General features: G+C 50.9%; 1 protein-coding gene across 1 annotated transcript in view; it reads right to left on the bottom strand.

Annotated features, from left to right (window-relative positions):
* Window positions 1-8,823, bottom strand: part of MID2 (midline 2) — a 174,989-nt gene extending 166,166 nt beyond the window's left edge. The window contains exon 1 of the mRNA XM_026072177.1: window positions 8,777-8,823. The gene's annotated coding sequence lies outside the window, so the exon portion shown is untranslated. The remainder of the gene's footprint in view (window positions 1-8,776) is intronic.
* Window positions 8,824-9,063: the final 240 nt, after the last annotated feature.

Raw genomic sequence — 9,063 nt, 5'->3', positions numbered from 1 at the left:
AAAAAAAAAAAAAAAAAAAGGGAAAAGGCAGCACAGCCCTCTTCAGATGTAACCTGTGAGTGACTCTCAGCAGGGCAGGACAGCCCACGCTGGGCTTTGCACAACTCCAGGGAGGTCTCAGAAAATGAGAGGCAGAGAGACCCCACAAAAACAGATGCAAACACTGACAGGTCCTTTGCCCCAAGGACACTCACATCATCATCACGGTGGATGCATCAATACTAAGTCACGGCCTTTATGGGAGTCTGAGAGGGACACCAAATCATCACAGATGGCCAAAGGCTCCAAGCCTGTTCCCAGCTGGCAGAAACCCAGAGCTAAGCCTTTGGGCAACTCTGAGATCAGTACTTTCAAGGCCAAAAGGTCTTCAACAGTATGATCTCACGTGTAGCAGAGGCCACTGCATTTTGCCCCCAGTTCTCATTTGGCTTGACACTCCCCCCATTCCTTGGATGCCTTTAGACCTAAACAGGGCAAGTTCCTGGAACGTCATTGCCTCCCTTAGAGTTTCTTCCAGCGATCAGTCACGCACATTATTAAAAATCCATGCCTTGTTTCTCATCTGAATTGTCCAGCTTCAGCTTCTTCTTTTTAGGCCTTTCTCTGCTAAAGAGTCCTTTTGCATCTGGTATTTTCTCCACATGAAGAAGCCAGCACTCTGCAATCAAATCATTTCTGGCCACAGACCCAAAAGGCATGCTATGTCCTCAGTCTGCGTGTTGTCTTCCTGGGAATACCTTCTACTCGGAAGCAAACCCTGGATCTCCACTACCCAGGACACCCCTCTGCCAACACTGAAGGGCTGGAGCCCAGGACCTAATTCCTGTGATTCCCTCAGCAAATGTGTGCAAGTCTTGGCCACAGCTGCACGCTTCTTTTTCTTGGAGCTAAGCAGGTAGAAGAGCTAGACAGACTATGCCAAACAAGACTCCTCCAGACACCACCACTACCCTTATGCGCGCTGGGCTAAAATTACCATTTTAGCAAGTGCTAAATGCAGGATGTTTTCCTCCCTCAGCTCACCCATAACTGGAAGACTTGGAAGAATTTCTCTTTCCTCCAGCCTCAGAGACGGACTGCAAATTAGGAGCTTCTGATGTGTGCACAGCACCGGCTGCCAGCTTGTTACCCACACTCCTGAAAGTCTAACTGCACTCATGCAAGACTCCTTCTCTCAGCAATGCCCCAGCCCTGAAGTGCTTTACTTTTTTCTTTGATCGCTTCCCACTCAGTTATAAACCTGGCTATTACATTTGGATGACAGCTTTGTGCCTGGGACATCATTTGACCTTTCCGTTTTGAATTTCAACAATCCTTTTCCCGACTAAATCTCTGACAAACAGCCGCACGCTTGCACGTGCCAGGTTCATCACCATGGCTCATTACCTCCTTCCTCACCCTGGAGGAGAGGAGAGAGCGCCCGGGAATCCTGTCCCTGAAACCGAGGGTAACTGATTACCTCGCCTTTGCTGAGAGCACATCCACCAACACGTCGCTCTCCCCTTGATGTGCGTCTCCTCCAGACCGCAGTCCCCAGCACTAAATTCTCTCTTAACAGCTTGGCTTTGATGCAATGAGATGAGAGTCAAATGGTCAGCATACATGGTAAAGAGTCACCTGAAGAGACATCTTTGCTGCTTTCCAGTGCCTGCATGCTGGCAGGGCACTCCTATTCAATACAAAGCCTCCTTAATCCCAGTCGAGCTATTTCTTGCTCAGATGCATGAGGGGGCACATCCGCCTCTTAGCACCTATCTGCATCAGCACAACGTTTAACCCTTTTCCGGGCTGGGGCCTCCCCATGTCTGACCTCTCCCTGGGGGCTTTCTTCAGCCCACAGAAGAACTTTCCAGACCAGACAGATTTGACCTGTGTTTTCTTTATGCAACTGAGGGACAGGCACAGAAGCAATGTGGACACCTGCTGCTCCTTCAGAGGAACGTGCTGCGCAAATGGGCCTGGGATCTGGTAGAGGTCCCAGCTTCTCATGTTTCCCAGGGTTCCTGCCCATCAGTGTGGCCTTGCACCTCCAAAAAACCTCTACACCAAACTCCTGAGCTACCAAGGCCCGGCCCCAAACACCCACAGGGTATTTACACACGGCCCATTTTGTCAGGGCCCTCTGCTCCATGATCAGAAGCATCAGGGCTCCACTGGTGGTCCCAGCGAACAACCATGAGGAGTGGCATCTCCTCTGGCAAAGAACCGCGTGGGTTCATAGGCCGGTTTAGGTCTTTTGCCACTAAACCCTTAGAGACACCAGCACACAGGCATCAGCTCTCCTAAGCTTGTGCATTGCAGGGGGGAGCACTAAAGCCACTGTCCCTTGCTGGGGACATGGCTGCAGCATGCCTGCTCCCTCCTCTCCAGGGACCATGAAGCACCCACACTATCCCACCTAGCGCAGGAAATTCCCAGGGACTCCCAGGTGAGAAACTAGGCGGAAGAAATAAAAGATGCAGATACCTCATCCAAAGCCATGGTACCGGGCAGGGATGACCCAGTAGGTACTAGCTCAGCCTGCTGAGGGCAGGGCTGACCAAGACAAAGTCCCTTCTGCAGGGCTTCTCAAGCCTCAGACGTGCTGGAGACACACCTGCCCCCTTGCACGGGCAGCAGATCCAGCCCTTGGGGCTTTGTAGCACCTGCCAGATGGACACAAAGCTAGCTGCCTTCCATGCCTGCCCCAGCTCCCCCGTGCTTGGGACTACAGGTCCCCACTACCCTTGCTTGCCTCATTCTTTCTCTCCCCAAAGCATCTGCTTATGGCCACTGCTGAGAGAAGCCATCGGGCGAGACAGATCTTTGGCCTGAGGCGGTACAGCCAGCAGGTCCCATGCCAGAGGACAACATGCATGCTCTGGCAGGGCTCAGCTACCCAAGCAAAGCCTGGGAGGTTGCAACATCTCAGGCATCAGCAGCTGATGCCTACACCCACCACCACACGAGCACAAGGCAGGGGGACGTGCAGGTGCATTCAGCACCGTCACACTCCTCCAGCAGGCAACGGGAGGCCGGTGGGACCACGCTGGCAGCAGGCTGAGTCAGCATGGCACACGACAAAAATCCCAGCCTGCTCCTTTTACCCAGCGTTAGCCAAGTCACTCTGCAGCTCCAAAAAACAGCTTCAAATTCCTCCCTCCTGGGACATACAGCTGGGAACCGGGAGAGTAAAACCAGACAAGTTCATCTCTGGGGGCTTATCGGAGGCTGTCTCCATACCCAGCTTCTCCCTTGCAACAAGGAGCCTTCCAGCAGCACGGGCTGCTAAAAGCCTCACATTAGCACGCTTCAATGTCAGCGCTGCGCTCTGCAGTGCTGCACAGTCTCCCCAGACCACAGTGTGTTTTAGGTACTTGAGCGTAATTAGATGGCCTCACGCTGCCTAATTTTAATCAGCCTGGTTACACAGCCAGAGTTCGTGGGATCCTTCTGATGATTGTCCATGAAACACATCTAACTCACCCCATGTTCCTTTGAAAAAAAACACAGAGGCTAATTTATTCCATGTCATCTCTGACTCGCTGCTGAAGGATGCTGCACGGCTGCATTTCAGAGATGTGTGTGTACGCATCTTCTCTCTTCTTACTCCAGTACAGCTCTCCTGCCAGCTTACATTTATTATGCTGTACTTAAACTCTCCATTAGAAAGAACTCTGCTTGCTGTCTGAAGTTAAGATTTTTTTTTCCCCGCCCCTTTTGGTCAACCACTCAAAATGGTGTTTGCTTATTAAAATGAAACTTAATTTCTAGGCCGTTACCCCAATGTGGTTCATTTACTGTGCCTGTAAAATGGGAAATAAACAAACAGACCTAACAATTAATTTCACTGTTAGACATAAATCCAGTAATAAATAATAACAGTAACATTTTGCACATGCATAAAGCCCCTTCCATTTAAAAGATCCCAAGCCACTTCACAGAAAGCAGGCAAGTCTTTGTACTCCTGCATCACAGGTATGAAAAGTCACTCAAATGCAGAGCTGGCAAACACACCTGCAAAATGTTTTCTTATGAGGCCTGCAAAAAGCATCTATTTGATTTGCCCTCAGTTTCTCACTGACATAGGTTTCCTATTATTTCTCACCTTGACTTTTTACAGTCTACCATGCGTTCCCTTTTCCTTGCAAGCACAGAGCCCAGATCAACACATATTTATATGTTTATACACAGGTTTAAGACCTGAGAGCCTACAGCATGCAACCCTGCAACGGTTGTAGAAAAAGCCCTTCTGTTTAGTCTCTCTACTCTTAAATTTTGAGCACGAAAGATCCAGCATCATTTTTCACCTACAGATGTAGTGCCTCAGTTCATCTGTGGGGCGTTTGGGCTGACAGATCATATTCAAACTATATGCCACCTGTACCTTCTTCCTTTCAAAGCTCCTTGGAAATCCCTCTAGGAAAGCCCAAAAGGAAATCAAACCAGACCAGCAGTAGCATTTGCCGAAACACAGCAGCTGGGGAAGAGCGGATGTCCATTTATTGAGACAGGTTGTTTGCGGTAGGACACCGAGCACGCTCCTGCACTTGGAAGGATCCCAGCTAGCACAGTTTGAAATAATAAACATGGCTTTCATTGGGAAACACCCTCTAAATCCCTTAAGTAACTTCCAAGAAGACCAAGCAGAGCCCGGGCGGTCACAAGCCACCCCTCACCAAGGCAGAGCACAGGGTGGCAAGAGAGGCAGCTTCTGCCCTCCAGCACGCCAGACTTTTTTCACATGGGTTCATAATGCACCCCCCGGCACTGAGCTGGGAACCCCAGGTCAGCCGGACAGGTAGGGAGCAAAGGAAAGGATGTCCCAAACCCGCTTGATTCCCTTGCAAGCTGCTGCCCTCCTGGCCCAGGGGCCTGCTGGCACACGCCAGGCTGGCAGGTCTGGGCTGCAAAGCGGTGCCAGGGTGTCACGCTGCCCGCCGGGGAAAGGGGCCAAGGGCAGCCCACGTGCCGGGACAGACCTGGACAGAGCGAGGGAAGGGAGAAGACGGGAGCCTTGGCTGCACCAGCAAACACAATAGGCGATTTCCTGAGAAACAGCAGCGTAGCCAGACTCACAAAAGGAGCTATTCTGCTGCCGTCCCTGCTCACCAGCCTGCTCCGGGGCTAAAAACAAGGAGCGAGGGGGAGGGCAGGCTGCCCCAGCCAACAAGTGCTATACATTGCAATTAAGCTGGCAGAGTCCCCGTCCCCTTCAGCCCCCACGCTCTYGTCGCGACAAAGCGGGGTCTGCAGTGCGCAGCGCTCTGGCTCTGTATCACTTCCAAGGATGAAACAAGCTGCAGGCTCCAGTCTCGGCGCTATCCCCCTTTCTACACCCACGCAGCCACCAGATAAGGGACATGGCCCGGGCCACTGTCAGAAGAGGTAACGTGATGTTTTCCAGCGGCTGCAGACGGGAAAAACAGGAAGGCGGGACGGGATGCAAGGGCCGAGATGTTCCATTCCCAACGCCTCCGTGACCGAGCGGGGCTGCCAGCAGCCTCAGCACCCACCCGCCACCCCTCCACCCGCAGAGGCACGCCGGCAGCAGCCGGGTCGGAGCCACGCTGTCCTCGCCCAGCACAATGCAGCTTTTCAGCGGCGCACAAACGCTGCATTCTCCCCTCCGAAACCTCCCTGCCCCGGCATTTTCGGGACCCCAAGCTCTGCTCTGGTGCCGTCGCTCTGTGCGGACAGGACTGTGCAGCTAGCAATCAAGCCTGAACACACGGCCAAAGGAGGTCAGTCACTGGCTTCCTTGCCACGTACTCTGCCCATGAATCAGAGAGGTCAACAGAGTTGCTCCTTTACAATAGATGACAATAAAGCCAGGCTCTCATTAAGCTGCAACATGTACTTTTTTTTTTTGATTGGGTTAAAAAAAAAAAAAAAAAAGCAGACAACTTTACTCAGGTGCTCATGAAGCACACGTTCAAGCCCTACCTGCTCTGGCAATGAGAACAGACTCCAAAACTCACTGCGGCTGCTCTTTTCTGCTGAGGAGGATGCTCAGGGCTAGGTGCACAGTGCATATGTAAGCAGTGTCGGACGCTTCCCAGAACCAGAGCAGAAACAGCTCCACTGCTCAGCAGGCTGCAAAGGGCCTGGAAGCAAACGGAGCCATCACTGAACTTGATGTTGGTCCCAGAGCACCTGAACCCCAGCTGCTTTGGGAAGGCAGATTCTCGACAGTGCGAACCTAGGCTATTGGCGCCACAAATTTGGCTGGTTCCATGCCAAAGCCATTATCAAATAGCCCTGTTATAATAATAAAGGATGACCATAACATTCTCTAAGCCTACATCAGAGAGCAAAAGACAGCTGCAAGAGGCTGCTCTCCAAAGCATCCATGTGTTCTCTGCAGCCACATCATCCCCTGAAATATTCTTCCAGCTTGTCCCAAGAGGGGGGCACCAGTCTAAGACAGAGATTTAGAGCAAGTGAAGGTAGGTTCATCCTACCGGAAGCAGTAAATCTATCCAGAGGTACAAAATCATGCTTTGTTTCAGCTTCTTTTAAAGAAATGGCCATGCAGACTGCATTGAAAGTCCACATCTCTGGATCTGCAGAGATCCAGCATCTCCGTCAGGACGGCCAAGAGCTACAGTTTCTCAAACTACCAGCCACATTTAAAGAGTAGCCCTGAGATGTGAGAAGTGTCAAAAGTCAGTAGCTGAGCTGAGATGCGACAGGTTCAGCAAAACGCTCTGTACTTCCGACTGGCCAAGCAACTCCCAGCAGTAGCTCCAACTGCTGACTGTACACAAACCTACCTAAAGCCAAACTCTAGGGGATTCAGGATGAAAAAATTCAAGTGCAGATTTGGAAACACACCTCCCCAGCCCAAAGAGGAGATGATTTAGTGAGACAATCCTGATTAAAAAAAAAAAGTCAGCCCATCTCTTGTGGTCTCAAAGACGATCCTACCCCTGTTTGCAAACACACATATATGCAATCGCATACAAACTGTTAGCGTCCCCCTTCCCCCCACGCTGTCCCTTTGCCAACAAGACCGTCAGCTCATATCGCGCATGCAAGCAGACACTTCAAGGGATGGAATTTATCATTCACTGCAGCATAATTTCGTTTTCTAAAGCAACATTTACAAAACAGGCAGTGCAACTTTTAGGACACTCACTGTATGCACTACTTTCACCTGATGCCGCAAAAGGCTCCGCAGGGCACAGACCTGTCTCTAATTGTTTGTAAAGCAGCAGGCGCACCCAGGGCTCTCTGTAGCAATAACACCACCTGCCTGAATCAATGCAACTGCTTCTGTCACTGCCACTCGCTCTTCCTCCTTGTATTTTTATCCCACTCATTGCCTTTTCCGAGCTGATTTCCCAGAAGTAGTTTTGTGGAATAGCCCCTTGGAACAGAGACCATTGCAGCCTTACAACACTACCGCCCAGTGGGCAAACGCCACAAATAAACCTGCATTCATCCCCTCGCCCTCCCCCTTATTTCTTGCCCATTCATAAGGAGAAAAAGCCAAGCTTCTGTGTGCATTCCCAGCAGACTGAACGCAGCAGTGACAACCTCAGCACAGAGACCAAGGCACCTGCAGAAGCCACAAAGCTCTGCATTCACAGCCCGCCTTTGATTACTCCACAGACGTTTTACCCCATGTCCCCTAACTATTTTGCCCTCCTCTACCAAAAAACGAGCCGTGCAGAACCTCAGCGCCTCTGCCCCAAATCCCCAGGTCACACTGGAGTAGGGGGGAGATAAGAAAGGAAGGGCACCATCCTTCTTATTAGAAGGTTCAAGGAGCAGTTGAAACCCTGACTTGACATGTCTCAGTCCCGTGCACAGCACGACAAGCAGCTGGCACTGCTTCCCAAATTCCCAGCATGCTGTCCAGCAGTGACCTCACTGGTAAGACAATACACGGTCTAGGAACACACGATGACTCCGTGAAGACGCAGAGAGCCTTGGAGGGTATGGGCTGCCAGCTTTGGTCTAGCTGTGGCAGATACTCAAAGAGAGACGGTCTCCTTGAAGCCGCTTTCCAACAACAAAGACTCAGTTGAGGTTTTAGAGCTTGCTTCAGAGCGGGAGAAGACCTGGGCAAAAGCCAGCCAGAGCAGGCACAGCTTCAGCTATTAACACCCCAGCGTGTCAAGACTTGAGAAAATTGTAGCGCAACAACACACATTTGCCCTCTTCAAGAGCTCTACAACCCATTCAACAGAGAATGGCCATTTGCTGTCTGAACGACGTTACAAACATCTTTAGCTGTGCACATTAGAGCAATAAAATATGCGGCTGATACATTTTTGGAGGCAAGACACATAAATAAAGCTTGAAGACTAGGAATTCAAGTCTCATGTGTCACTCAGGCACATTTTCTAACAACTTGTCAGATACTCAATGCAACCAAAATATGCTACACTTCAGGACTAGCAATAATATCAGTAAAAGCACAGTCAATAAAATGCCAGAGCAATATCCCATGAAATATTGCCCAGTCTCTCAGTGAGACAGAAGGGTTAGCACTATTATAGACATTACCTATGCCCATTTCTGCCTTGCTTTGCAAGAATCCTACAAGATTTCCAAAGAAGCCAGCCTTCGGAGAACCTGTTATCTTTTAACTTCAATTTAGCTAAACTTTATCACCACTAAAGCTGTGAAACACTGCTAGCAACGAAAACTGGAGCAACCAGAAAGCAGCCACACTGCACAGGGCTCCCTGCTGACAGCAGTGGGAGCCTGAAACCGAAAACGCAGTGATTTAAAATGTAGTCGCCGGGCTGGGAGGCAGGAAAGATTTGACACGCACATACACTACCTGGAAAACCAGAGAGAGAGTGGGAGATGCTCCGTCACGAAACCGGCTGGCACGGAGAGCTTACATGGAGCGGGAAGGCGAGTTTGTCCTCTCCGGCTCGCCAGCCTGAAGGCCGACCAGAAATAAATAGCTGTTTCACACCAGGACGGTTGCGAGCAAACAGAGATGACCAGAAAGGAAACGGGGTGTCTCACTGCACCTCGCGTTATCGCGCTTTGCAGGAGGGGCTCGGCGCACCTGAACTTCCTCCCGGGGAAGGGGGAAAGGCGGGGAGGGCTCCGAGCGCA

Source organism: Apteryx rowi, unplaced genomic scaffold (assembly GCF_003343035.1).
Source record: "Apteryx rowi isolate R43461 unplaced genomic scaffold, aptRow1 scaffold_338, whole genome shotgun sequence".
Taxonomy (NCBI): Eukaryota; Metazoa; Chordata; class Aves; order Apterygiformes; family Apterygidae; genus Apteryx; species Apteryx rowi.
This window is presented reverse-complemented; position numbering and strand designations above follow the sequence as displayed.